This window comes from Lontra canadensis, unplaced genomic scaffold (genome assembly GCF_010015895.1).
Source record: "Lontra canadensis isolate GAN:19392208 unplaced genomic scaffold, GSC_riverotter_1.0 scaffold163, whole genome shotgun sequence".
Lineage (NCBI taxonomy): Eukaryota > Metazoa > Chordata > Mammalia > Carnivora > Mustelidae > Lontra > Lontra canadensis.
In genome coordinates, this window is record NW_022631157.1 from 145,137 (window position 1) to 158,295 (window position 13,159).

General features: G+C 44.1%; 1 protein-coding gene across 2 annotated transcripts in view; it reads left to right on the forward strand.

The window, feature by feature from the left end:
- The first annotated feature begins 3,789 nt into the window (after window positions 1-3,789).
- Window positions 3,790-13,159, forward strand: part of FAM222B (family with sequence similarity 222 member B) — a 78,591-nt gene continuing 69,221 nt past the window's right edge. For both annotated transcript variants that reach the window (XM_032845413.1, XM_032845414.1), the window contains exon 1: window positions 3,790-3,924. The gene's annotated coding sequence lies outside the window, so the exon portion shown is untranslated. The remainder of the gene's footprint in view (window positions 3,925-13,159) is intronic.

Below are 13,159 nucleotides of genomic sequence, written 5' to 3' on the forward strand. Positions count from 1 at the left end.
GGCTTCTGCTTCCTATTCAGGTCTCAGCTTAAATGTCCTTTTCTCACAGCATTTATCACTACCTGCAATGATTTTCTTGCATGCCTGAAATGCTATAGGAGCATCGTCAAGAGTCTTCACAGTCTTACCAACCCCTCATGGCCCCAATCTGAACTGAATCCCTTGCTTCACTGTCCTCAGAAAAAAGTGTAAAGTAACGTGGCTTTGGCTTACTTTGCTAGATTCCTCTCTGTTTTGCTTTTTTTAAAAGTTTATTTATTTTTAGTAATCTCTACATTCAATGTGGGACTCTTTGGACTGATTCAGCCACACGCCTCCGCTAGTCGCAACTCTTGTCATTCCTCTTTTTCAGCTTAACTGAATTTTTTTTCAGTCTCCCAATTGCCTGGTATTCGTTCCCACTTCAGGTGTCTCCTTTTGTCGTTCCTTCCATGACTGATTAAATTCTCTCCGAGGATGCTTATTTTTTTCTTCCCCTCCTTTGATAAGACAGTTTATAATATCTTGATTGAGCACAAAGATTATTGAGCCAGGGGTGCCTAGGTGGCTCAGAGGGTTAAGCCTCTGCCTTCAGCTCGGGTCATGATCTCAGGGTCCTGGGATAGAGCCCCGCATCGGGCTCTCTGCTCAGCAGGGAGCCTGCTTCCCCCTCTCTCTGCCCGCTTGTGATCTCTCTCTCTCTGTGTCAAATAAATAAATAAAATCTTAAAAAAAAATTATTGAGCCAGATATCCTGGGTTTGATTTTCAGTTCCATTATTTACTGTGTGACCAGGGCAAGTTCTCTCTCCTTCAATTTCCTTATCTATAAAATAGGGATAGGGATGTGATGATGAAAAGAACTGATATGTATAAAGGACTTAGAACAGTGCTTGACACATAATAAATGTTATTCAAGTGTTTGTTGTTGTTATTAGATGTCCCCTACTAGACTGTAAGTTCTATGGGGTCAAGGACAATACATATTACTCACTGCTGTATCTCCAACACCTACAACAGTGTCTAACACATCATGGGTACTCATTAAATTTTTGTTCAGTGAGTGAATAAATTATATCTTTCTATAGATAGATTGGCATACCTTTGTGGTGTCAACATGGCTGCAGCATCTTGTTCTCACATCTGGTTTTAGTTGGAAAGAGCAACAGATTCCCCCTGAAGGAACGTTCTCCATGTGCATTTTGGCTCTGACGGGGTTACATGCCCATTCCTGAAACAATGATTGTAGCTTAGAGAATGTTATGTGCTGAATGACTTAGATCTGGGTTATGTAAATGTGTTCTATGCCCAGAGTGACCTCATCCAAATCACAGGGTCTGAAAATGGAGTAGGGTTGGTTCTCTGAATGATTATCATCGGATGTAGTGTGTCGATACTTGGCAGGAAAAAAAAGTCTGTGGTTCTGCCCTTGGTAAGAAATTCAAGTAGTTTGGGGTGCCTGGCTGGCTGGACTCTTGATTATGAGTTTGAGCCCCACATTGGGTGTAGAGTTTTTAAAGATTTTATTTATTTATTTTTTTGACAGAGAGAGACACCGTGAGAGAGGGAAAACAAGCAGGGGGTGTAGGAGAGGGAGAAGCAGGCTTCCTGTTGAGCAGGGAGCCCAATGTGGGACTTGATCCTAGAACCCTAGGATTGTGACCTGAGCCGAAGGCAGACACTTAACGATTGAGCCACTCAGGTGCTCTGTAGAGATTTCTTAAAAGTAAATAAATAAATGAGCTTAATAAATAAATCCATATAAAAAAGAAATTCAAGTAGGGAAATGGTTCAGGAGACCCGTATGGTTCATGTATGCTGTCGGGGCACCTGGCTGGCTCAGTTGGAAGAATGTGCAACTCTTGATCTTGGGGTCATGAGTTCGGGCCCTACACTGGGTATAGAGATTCCTTTAATACATAAATAAACAAAACAAAAAAGATATATCATCATCATATAGATTCCAACAGAGGACTTCATGTGGTGGTAGAATTAGGAAAATACAGTTCCTGGAAACTTCGGGGTCAGCTTTAGCTTTTTTTTTTTTTTTTTTAAACACATCCATTCATCTGAACATAGTATCAATATTAATTCTTCCTTCCTCTGGCTCTTAGATTTCCCCATGGTGCCAAATGTGTTCTCGTTCCAAAGGGTAATACTTTTGCAAGTAAAGACAACTCTTCCAGGTCAGGAGCTAGCTTATGGGATTGGTCCTGGGCCCCATACCCTACTCTGTCAGCAGTTGCATCTTACTCTATGTATGTCAAGAGATTGGGAGGCACTTCATATATGAGGCAAGCACCTTTGTGTAGATTTGCTTTTCTGGGAACTGAATTATGCTATCTGTACAGTGTTTTCCCACAGCAACATATAGCTATGTATGTAAAAGTCACATGCATCTGGTAAGTAAAAAATCCTTCAGTTCCTAGGTGCCTTCATTTCTTAGTGACTTGAGAATTCCATTATATGTATTTTTAAAAAGACTTATTTATTTTAGAGAGAGGGAGGAGAATGAGCAGGAGGGACAGAGGGAGAGAGAGAGAATCTCAGTCAGACTCCATGCTGAGTGTGGAACCCCATGAGGGTCTCGATCTCACAATCCTGAGATCACGACCTAGCTAAAACCAAGAGTCACACGTTTAACTGACTGCACCACCCAGGCGCCCCTATATGCATTTTTAATTAATAATCTGTAATAAATAATACTAGTGACACTCCATTTTTAGCATTCTCAAACTTTACTGTTGGGGCTATTCTTGCTTCTTTCCAAAATAAGGAAAAAATTTCCTTAATCTTAGGAGTTTAAACATTCATATCAGATCCTGGCATTAGGAGTAGCTTTTGCTTTCCCCAAAGTACAAAGAATTTAACACCTTTCACAGAAAGAATGGAACTGCTCCCCGCCTTCCCCTTCTCCTCTTTGATCTTCTTTTGCCTTACATTATATCTTGGTTCCTAGATTTCCAAACTCTGAACTGTAGAGGGAAGACTGGGCTGGAGATGGGATAGGGGTCATGGTTATAAGGAGAGAGTTTATTCCTGTGTCTCCTCTTCCTTTCTACTGCAGTGCACTGCCCTCGGCTGTCAAGTATGTAGTGAATTTCCAAGATTCAATTAAGCCTAGTCTGTTGTTTGGCTATGCCAAGGCAGCACAGTGGTCTAGGAGCTGATGGTTGGGTTTCCATGGGCTAAAGGTCTAGTTTTTGTTTAACAGTTTGCACAAGGGCCAGGCTTCATAGTGAGAGCTGGAAAGTAGGGGACTATTAGCCTTCAGGTCCCTCGATGGCACATATGAGATGCCTAGAACATTTTTGTCCAATAAACGGTATGCGCTTGATAAACTGAATTTAGCAGTGTCCCAAGGAAGTTTTAGTGCGGTCACCGCCTTGCCAAGATCCTTGGGGCTTCTGAGCACCTCCTGGCCCGTAGTATATTCTGGGATGTAAAAGCTGCCTCTTACACCATTAGCCCCAGTGTATTCTAGATGTGATCGTCTTTTTGAAAGAAATCCCAAGTTCATTATCAGTCACCTCAGAGCACCTGCATTCAGGCCTTTAAGTGTAAGTAGGATCTAGAATCTTAAAAGTGTCCTTATGTCTATGGTTCCTTACGAGCATCGCGGTCTAAGCGTTAGTAACCTAGGCAAGGTTATCTAGAGGCCTTGGACCTGGGGTCAGCCGCCACAGCCTGTAAGCCTAACCAGCAGCCATGTCCACCTGAGATCCGGGAGTCCAGGGCATCAGGCACTGAAGAAGACGCCTCGGCGCGGGCTGCGCAAGCGCGGGCGTCCGTAGAGGGCCCCGGCACTCCAGGCTGCGCAGGCGCATGAGCGGCTCCCGGCGAGTCCCGACGGCGGCGGCGGCTACTGAGGGGCCGGGCGTGGAGCAGCGGTGGCGGCGGCAGGCGGCAACGGAGCAGCCATGAGGGCCGGGCCCAGTCACCGACAGTGAGTAATGGTGGAAGAGGGGTGGGCGGCGGGAGAGAAGAGGGGTGGCCTGTTGGAAGGATACCTCGACTTGGCAGGGGGGTGGGCTCTGCCTGTCGGAGGCGAAGGGGCGTGGGGGAGGGACAGTTTGAGGTGATGATGGGAGAATTTGGGGCATAGGTGGCCGGATCGCCCGCGCCAGGACTGGACAGCTTGGCGGAGGGAAGGAGGTGAGTGCTGCAGAGTGAAGGAGCCCACGCCAGGGGCAGTGTCCCGCGTTTCCCCGTTTGTCATCGTCCCTTCCCCCAGGAGCTTTCGGTCGCCTCTCCCTTTCCGCTTCTTTCAGAGAATGGTCGCGGGGGGAGGGTGGTGGAGGATGAAAGCCCTGCCGGAGCTGAAGAAGCTAACTCTGATCCAGGCAGGCAAGGGCCGGTCGCCCGGAGTCATGGGCTTTTCTGGGTGGAGGATGGGGGAGTCAGGAGCCCTCCGTTTAAAGCTGGGAGGGATCTAGAGAAAAAAGCTAGGGGCTTAGAGTCTGACAGGTTCGAAACCACGTCCACCATTGATAAAGCTGATCGATAACCTTGGGCAGGTCCCACTTAACCTTTCTGAACCTCTGAAAGATGCAGTGGTTCAGTGGGCAATTTCAAGGATCTTGTATGTGATTGAGATTGTGTATGAAAACTGTGAATTGTAGGTGCTATGCCGATGGTACTGTATCACCAGCAGTATTACCTTACCGTCATTAGTAGAATGATTGATTTCTTTGTCAAGGCGAAGCATATTGTTTGTAAAACCCCAGTAGGCACATATGTCCGTTCTACGTAGGCTCGGTAGATCATGTGCAAAAAATACCAGTTTGTGATGTGACTAATTAGCCATCAGACTTGTGTAGGAAAAATACCATACTCTTGGGCATTTTTACAAATGGTGTGTAGCTCCTACTCAAGAGGAAGGAAATAGAGAATGGAGGGCCAATCTGTTAAATGCTTTCAGAACATAGCTCACTCACGTCGCTTGACTTGTAACACAGCTGGTACCAATGTGCTTTATTAAGAGTGGAGAAAACTAGTTTGACACAAGCTGGGAGGGCTGCACAATGAGGGATGTGCAAATACAATTTGTTATTTTTAAATTGTGAAAAAGTTTTCTTTTGCAAGGGAGTTTCTGGCTGCCCTAGGGCCCAGTCTCTATTTTGGAGGTCAGATAAGTGTATAGCAGCTTTTCAGCTCCCACTTTTTGTTATCCTGACTGTGGAACCTCCAGGATGGAGTGTCTCTCGGAGAAAGACAGAAGCAGCTGTGCTAGAGCCCAAGAGGTGGCTGGTTCTTTTCTGAGAGGCGGAAGGAGCACTCCTGAGGCTTTGTTGTTTTTCTTGATGTTATTTAGGGTAGACAAAGCAGTGGACAGAGTTAAACCTTGTGCTTCTAGAGAGAGAAAATGGCTTTCTAGCCACAGCTTTTGGAAGAGGTGAAACTTCTTTCAAAAGGACAGAAGGAGACGGATACTTCAGCTTTTCTGGCTATGAAGATTGATTGAAAGCTTGAAATGGCGAGGCTTTTTGGAAATTAGTGATTTGTCTTTCGTCTGAGCAAAGGTAGGGAGTGGCTGTACTAGATCCTTGAAGATTCACAGATAAGAACAGTGAATTATTTTATAGGAATGGGGGAAATGAACCCTAATTGTCTTTAACTTCTGGTAGAACTAGAACGTGTTTTACCTCTCCTTCCTGGAAATGCACAGTATATATTATTTTTAATTTTTTGCTCTAGTTCTTTGGCTCTTCCAATGAGTATCCATAACACCGATTATTTTTTGCTTGTTTTTGTTTTAGAGGGTAGTTTTTTTTAAAAAAGCACTTGTTACTCTCGTCATAGGTCATTTACAGAGTACAAATTTCTTCTGTTTTTGACTTAGACACGAAGATGAAGTAGAGATATAAAATGTTAGAGCTGGCCTAGCTGGCCTATTTTATTTTAATAATTGGGCATTTATTTTTAATTTTGGTAATGTATTTTTCCCTCTACTGGAAATTTCCATTGGTTCAAACAAGTCCATAATGCTGTCTGTGTTATGTTAAAATGATAGAGGTTTGTTCCGCTGTGATGAGAATTTCCTGTCCTTCTCTCTGTTCTTTTTCCTATTTGTGGTTATTTTTATGTAGTAGATGACTGTGACCAAAAGGAGAGGCTTCCCCTGGGGAAGAGAAAAGGCATGGTCAGTGCTTTGATTAACTGTTGTTTGATCAGTCTGTCTAAAGCGGGGATGTAAAGGGTTGCCTGGGTGGCACAGTCCATTAAGGGTCTGACTCTTGGTTGCAGCTCAGGTCATGATCTCAGGGTCCTAATACCAAACCCTGCACTGTGCTCATGGCGAGTTTGCTTGGGATGCTTTCTCTTCCTCTCCCTCTGCCCCTCTTGCTTGTGCTTGCATGCTGTCTCTCAAATAAATATGTAAATCCTTGTTTGTTTGTTTTTAATTTTTTGGACTATTTCATTTATTTATTTGACAGAGGGAGTGAGAGACCACAAGCAGAGAGAGCAGCAGAGGGAGAGGGAGAAGCAAGCTCCCTACTGAGCAGGGACCATGATGTGGAGCTCGATTCCAGGACCCTGGGATCATGACCCAAGCCAAAGGCAGATGCTTAACTGGCTGAGCCACCCAGGTGTCCCAAAATAAATGAATCTTAAAAAAAAAAAAAAAAAAAGGAAAAAAAATAAAATAGGAGCACCTGGGTGGCCCAGTTGTTAAGCATCTCCCTTCAGTTCAGGTCATGATCCCAGGATCCTGGGATCAAGCCCCACATCAGACTTCTGCTTGGCAGGCAGCCTGCTTCTCCCACTTTTAAAAAAGATTTTTTAAAGAGTTAAAATAAAATAAAATATTCTAACAACAATAAAACAAAGTGGAGACATAAGGACTTCCCATGAATCTCTGAGGTAGCAAGTGCTAAAATAAAAGGAATTAATGGTTATTACCTCATTTTTATTCTGATAAAATTTTTTTAAAATTTTATTTATTTATCGGAGGGAGAGAGAGCAGTAGCAGGGAAGAGAGGGAGAAGCAGGCTCCCTGCTCAGTGGAGCTTGATCCCAGCACCCTGGGATCATGGCTTGAGCCAAAGGCATATACTTAACCAATTGAGCCACCCAGGCGCCCCTATTCTGATAAAAGTAATACCTTTTAAAAACGATTTTATTTATTTGGGGTGCCTGGGTGGCTTAGTGGGTTAAGCCTCTGCCTTCTGCTCAGGTCATGGTCTTGGTCTTGGGATCAAGACCCACATCAGGCTCTCTGCTCAGCAGGGAGCCTGCTTCCCCCTCTCCCTCTGCCTGCCTCTCTGCCTACTTTTTTTTTTTTTTTAAGATTTTATTTATTTATTTGAGAGAGAGAGTGAGAGAGAGAGCATGAGAGGGGAGAAGTTCAGAGGGAGAAGCAGACTCCTGGCAGAGCTGTGAGCCTGATGTGGGACTCGATCCCGGGACTCCGGGATCGTGACCTGAGTTGAAGGCAGTGGCCCAACCAACTGAGCCACCCAGGCACCCCTCTCTGCCTACTTTTGATCTCTCTGTCAAATAAATAAATAAAATCTTGAAAAAAAGGACTTTAGTGGCACCTGGGTGTCTCAGTGGATTAAAGCCTCTGCCTTTGGCTTGGGTCATGGTCCCAGGGTCCTGGGATTGGGCCCCGCATCGGGCTGTCTGCTCGGTGGGGAGCCTGCTTCCCCCTCTCTCTCTGCCTGCCTCTCTGCCTGCTTGTGATCTCTGTCAAATAAATAAATAAAAAATCTTAAAAAAATAAAGATTTTATTTATTTGACAGAGAGAGAGAGACAGCAAGAGAGGGAACAGAAGCAGGGAGAGTGGGAGAGGGAGAAGCAGGCTTCCTGCAGAGATGGGAGCCCAACATGGGGCTTAATCCCAGGACCCTGGGATCATGACCTGAGCCAAAGACAGATGCTTAACGACTGAACCACCCAGGCACCCCAAAATTAATAATACTTAAAAAAGCATCTCATGCCTCAGGGGAAAACTATCTATCTATTTATTTAGTAGGCTCCACACCTAGCGTCGAGCCCAACTCAGGGCTTGAACTCATGACTCTGAGATCAAGCATGGGACCCTTAACCAACTGAGCCACCCAGGTGCCCCAGGGGAAATGTTTTTAAAACAGTCAATTTAAAAACAAAATTATGGTGTTTTAACCTTTCTTCTACTTTGAATATTTGCTTGTGAACAGAATCTTTGTTCCTTTATGGCCCTTTTGATTTTGCCACCCATTCCTTAACTGAAGTGTCTTTTGTGATACTTTCACAGCTGCTGATAATTGAGCACAAAAGTTTTTGTTCTTTTTTTGTCAGTTGTTTCGCTCTTAATAGAGCGCTAAAGACTTTAAAGGAGGGCTGTATGGGAAGATGTTAACAAGGAAAAGTAAAGAGGAAAGCAGATTAACTTAGTGAATTTGTGGTGGGTTCTGATGTTTGGAGGGTGAAGGATTCAAGAATATATATATGATTCATTGTAGCCTCCTGAGGACCAGGTTTTGCTTACCAGTGTTTGGCAGAGTTCATAGTTGCCCCAGAGTAATTGCTCATTAAATATTTGCCAAATGGGGGGGCACCTGGATGGCTCAGTCAGTTAAGCATTTGACTCTTGATTTCTGCTCAGGTCATGATCTCAGGATTGTGAGATTGAGCCGCCCCTCCTCCCCCAGTACTCAATGGGGAGTCTGCTTGAGATTCTTTCCCTTCCCCTCTGTCCCTCCCTTGGCTTTCTTGGCTGTGCTCTGTCTCTCATTCACTCAATTAAATCTTTTTTTTTTTTTTTAAGATTTTATTTATTTATTTGACAGAGAGAGAGATGGCGAGAGAGGGAATACAAGCAGGGGGTAGTGGGAGAGGGAGAAGTAGACTTCCTGCTGGGCAGGGAGCCTGACGTGGGGCTTAATCCCAGAACCTTGGGATCATGACCCAAGGCAAAGGCAGAGACTTAACAACTGAGCCACCCAGGCGCCCCTCAAATAAATCTTTAAAAAAATATTTGCTGCGGGGTGCCTGGGTGGCTCAGTGGGTTAGGGCCTCTGCCTTTGGCCCAGGTCGTGATCCCAGGGTCCTGGGATAGGGTCCTGGGATCGAGCCCAGCATCGGGCTCTCTGCTCGGCAGGGAGCCTGCTTCCTCCTCTCTCTCTGCCTGCCTCTCTGCCTACTTGTGATCTCTGTCTGTCAAATAAATAAATAAAATCTTAAAAAAAATATTTGCTGAATGAAAAAATGATAACCTCCAATATAAATCATAATCAGCAAACTTGAGTTCAAATCTTCTGCAACTTTGTCTTTGAATGAGCTTACCTATATTTCTTTACCTCAGTTTCTTCATCTATAATAACTGTACTTACTGCACAGGTTGTTATGAGGGTTAAATGTGTTAGTACATGTAAAACATTTAGGATAGTACTTAATACTTAGTAAATGCTAAATAAATACTATCCAGCTAGTGTTGTCGGATGCACGCTCTTTTTGTGCCGAAATCTGCTGGTCAGAGATGTTTATAATGTAGCCCCTGCCCTTCCAGTTCACAGTTTAGCAGAGGAAACAGAAGTATATAAAGTAATTATTATAGAATGTAATAACTTATTTAATCAAATCTGTGGTGCCAGTGATTGTAAGGCTCATAATTACTTTAACAAGAAAGAAAAAAAATGCTGCTAATGAGACTGACATGCCATCACTTGTAAGGTATATCCTGTTTTCAGAGAAATGTGGGAAGGAAAGTATGTCTTAGAATTGATGAAATACAGTAAGTTCTCTACTGGAGGGAAGTGCAACTTTTAAGAGTTAATGGAAGGCTGCGTACAGGTGTTGTCATTAAAGGCCTTTTGCATAACCTGTGTGATATACCCTCATTGATGGACAAGGAAGATAGGACATTCTAAGCAGACAGTGAGGTCTGAAAATGGGAAGGGTGAAGGCAGTATTGATGTGTACCACCATATCAGGACAAGAAGGAGGAGGAAATGAGCTAAGATTTTGGCAGAGTAACATTGTATAATGTCGCAGAGCAGGACAGGAAGCTTGGAACATTTTCAGAAGAGACATGAGCCTAATTCTTGGATTTCAACTCCTAAAATATAATAGCAACTCTAAAAAGATGATACTAATATAATAAAGTGGGAAGTGAGAGTGGTGTGAGAAGCGAAGTGGCCAGGGGAAGAGTTGAAGCTTCACAGCTGACCAGAGTGGGGATAAGTGTGAAGTCACTGTACTCATGGTGAGAGGTTGAATGCTTTCTCAGCAGAGAAGTGTTTAATATCTATTTCTGTCTTTTCACTACCTTTCAAGGTCTTGATTATGTCCCTTTTAGAGCTTTGTAACTTAGAGTGACAGGAAATACAACCCAAGAGGAAAAATGCTAAATCTTCTTTATTAAAAATGCATTTAGAGGTGCCTGGTTGGCTCAGTCAGTTAAGCCTCTGCCTTTGACTTAGGTTGTGATCTCAGGATGCTGGTACTGAGCCCCAAGTTGGGCACCCTTGCTCAGTGGGGCGTCTGCTTCTTTCACTGCCCCTCCCCCTGCTTGTGCTCTCTAGCTTTTTCTCAAATAATTAAATAAAATCTTTTAAGAAATGCATTTATTAAAATTTTTCTAAAGATTTTATTTATTTATTTGACAGAGAGCAAGAGACAGTGAGAGAGGGAACACAAGCAGGGGGAGAGGGAGAGGGAGAAGTAGGTTTCCTGCTGAGCAGGGAGCCGAATGCAGGGCTCTATCCCAGGACTCCGGAATAATGACCTGCGCCAAAGGCAGATGCTTAACTGACTCAGCCACCCAGGTGCCCCATAGAAATGCATTTATTTTTATTTTATTTATTTATTTTTTAAAGTTTCAGTTATTTAATCTCTGTACTCAGTGTGGGGTTCAAACTCATTACCCCAAGATCAGGAATCACATGCCCTTCCAACTGAGCCAGCTAGAGCCAAATGCCCTTAAAAATTCATTCATTCATTCATTCATTCATTTTAAATTTATTTGTTAGACAGCCAGAGATCACAAGTAGGCAGAGAGGCAGGCAGAAAGAGAGGAAGGAAAGTAGGCTCCCTGCTGAGCAGAGAGCCCTATGCGTGGGGCTTGATTCCAGGACCCTGAGATCATGACCTGAGCCGAAGGCAGAGGCTTTAACCCACTGAGCCACCCAGGCACCCTTAACTTATTTATTTTTTAAGTAGGCTCCATGCCCAATGTGGAGCCCAGTGTGGGGCTTAAACTCAAGACCCTGAGATCAAGACCTGAGCTGAGACCACGAGTATACACTTAATGGACTGAGTTACTCAGGAGCCCCTAAAAATGTTTTTAACACAGGGAGGGTAGTAAGTTACTGGATTTGAGGTTTAGTTATAAAATGGTGATTTAGTATAGCATTGTATTGTACTGTTTCATGGGAAAATATAGATCATTTAAGGAATGGTTTATTTTTTATTTTTTTATTTTTTAAAGATTTTATTTATTTATTTGACAGAGAGAGATCATAAGTAGACAGAGAGGCAGGCAGAGAGAGAGAGGGAAGCAGGCTCCCTGCTGAGCAGAGAGCCCGATGCGGGACTCGATCCCAGGACCCTGAGATCATGACCTGAGCCAAAGGCAGCGGCTTAACCCACTGAGCCACCCAGGCGCCCCTAAGGAATGGTTTAAAAGACTAAGTTACTAATTTTCTGGCAACTAAACCTGAAACTAGTAGGGAAAGATATGAAACACTAGAAAGAGCATAAGCATAAGTTTGTGTGATGTCTTTTCTTTTCACCAGTAAACCAAAACTAGGTTTGAATGTCTTAAACTTTTTGGTCCCTGATCTCATTAAAAAATGTTGGAGTTGGGGCACCTGGGTGGCTCAGTGGGTTAAGGCCTCTGCCTTCGGCGCAGGTCATGATCTCAGGGTTCTGGGATCGAGCCCCACATCGGGCTCTCTGCTTAGCGGGGAGCCTGCTTCTTCCGTTCCTCTCCCTCTGCCTGCCTCTCTGCCTACTTGTGATCTGTCTGTCAAATAAATAAATAAAATCTTTAAAGAAAAAAAAATGTTGGAGTTGATCCTTTCAGCAATGGAATTCAGCACATGAAATGCCTACTGTGTGTTAGGCATTGTGCTAGGCACTGGAATTAAAATATAAATAACAATCCTTGTTTGTAAGGAGTGCATTTTATTTTATTTTTTAAAGATTTTATTTATTTGAGAAAGAGAGAGAGAGTACATGAGGGGAAAGGTCAGAGGGAGAAGCAGAATCCCTGCAGAGCAGGGAGCTCGATGTGGGACTCTGTCGTGGGACTCCAGGATCATAACCTGAGCCAAAGGCAGTTGCTTAACCAACTGAACCACCCAGGTGCCCAGGAGTGCATTTTATTTTTTAAAGGCTCCATGATCATCATTGCTCATCATGGGGCTTGAACTCATGACCTCAAGATCAAGAGTGGCATGATCTACCAACTGAGCCAGGCAGGTGACTCTAGAGTGCACTTTTTTGGAAAGATCTTAATTAATGTGTTTATTTATTTATTTTTAAAGATTTTATTTATTTATTTGACAGAGAGATCACAAGCAGGCAAAGAGGCAGACAGAGAGATAGTGGGAAGCAGGCTCCTCACTGAGCAGAGAGCCCGATGCGGGGCTCAATCCCAGGACCCTGAGATCATGACCCGAGCTGAAGGCAGAGGCTTAATCCACTGAGCCACCCAGGCGCCCCTTATTTTTTTTTAAGGTATTATTTATTTATTTGACAGAGATCACAAGTAGGCAGAGAGGCAGGTGGGGCGGGGAGCAGGCCCCCCACTGAGTAGAGAGCCCAATGCAGGGCTCAATCCCAGGACCCTGAGATTATGGCCCGAGTCGAAGGCAGAGGCTTAACCCACTGAGCCACCCAGGCACCCCTAATGTGTTTATTTTTTAAAAACTTTTTTTTTTCAAGATTTTTATTTATTGGGGTGCCTGGGTGGCTCAGTGGGTTAAGCCTCTGCCTTCGGCTCGGGTCATGATCCCAGGGTCCTGGGATCGAGCCCCGCATCAGGCTCTCTGCTCCACGGGGAGCCTGCTTCCTCCTCTCTCTCTGCCTGCTTCTCTGCCTATTTGTGATCTGTCTGTCAAATAAATAAATCTTTAAAAAAAATTTTTATTTATTTATTTGATAGAGATCACAAGTAGGCAGAGAGGCAGGCAGAGAGCCAGAGAGGGGAGGAGCAGGCTCCCTGCTGAGCAGAGAGCCCGATTCGGGGCTC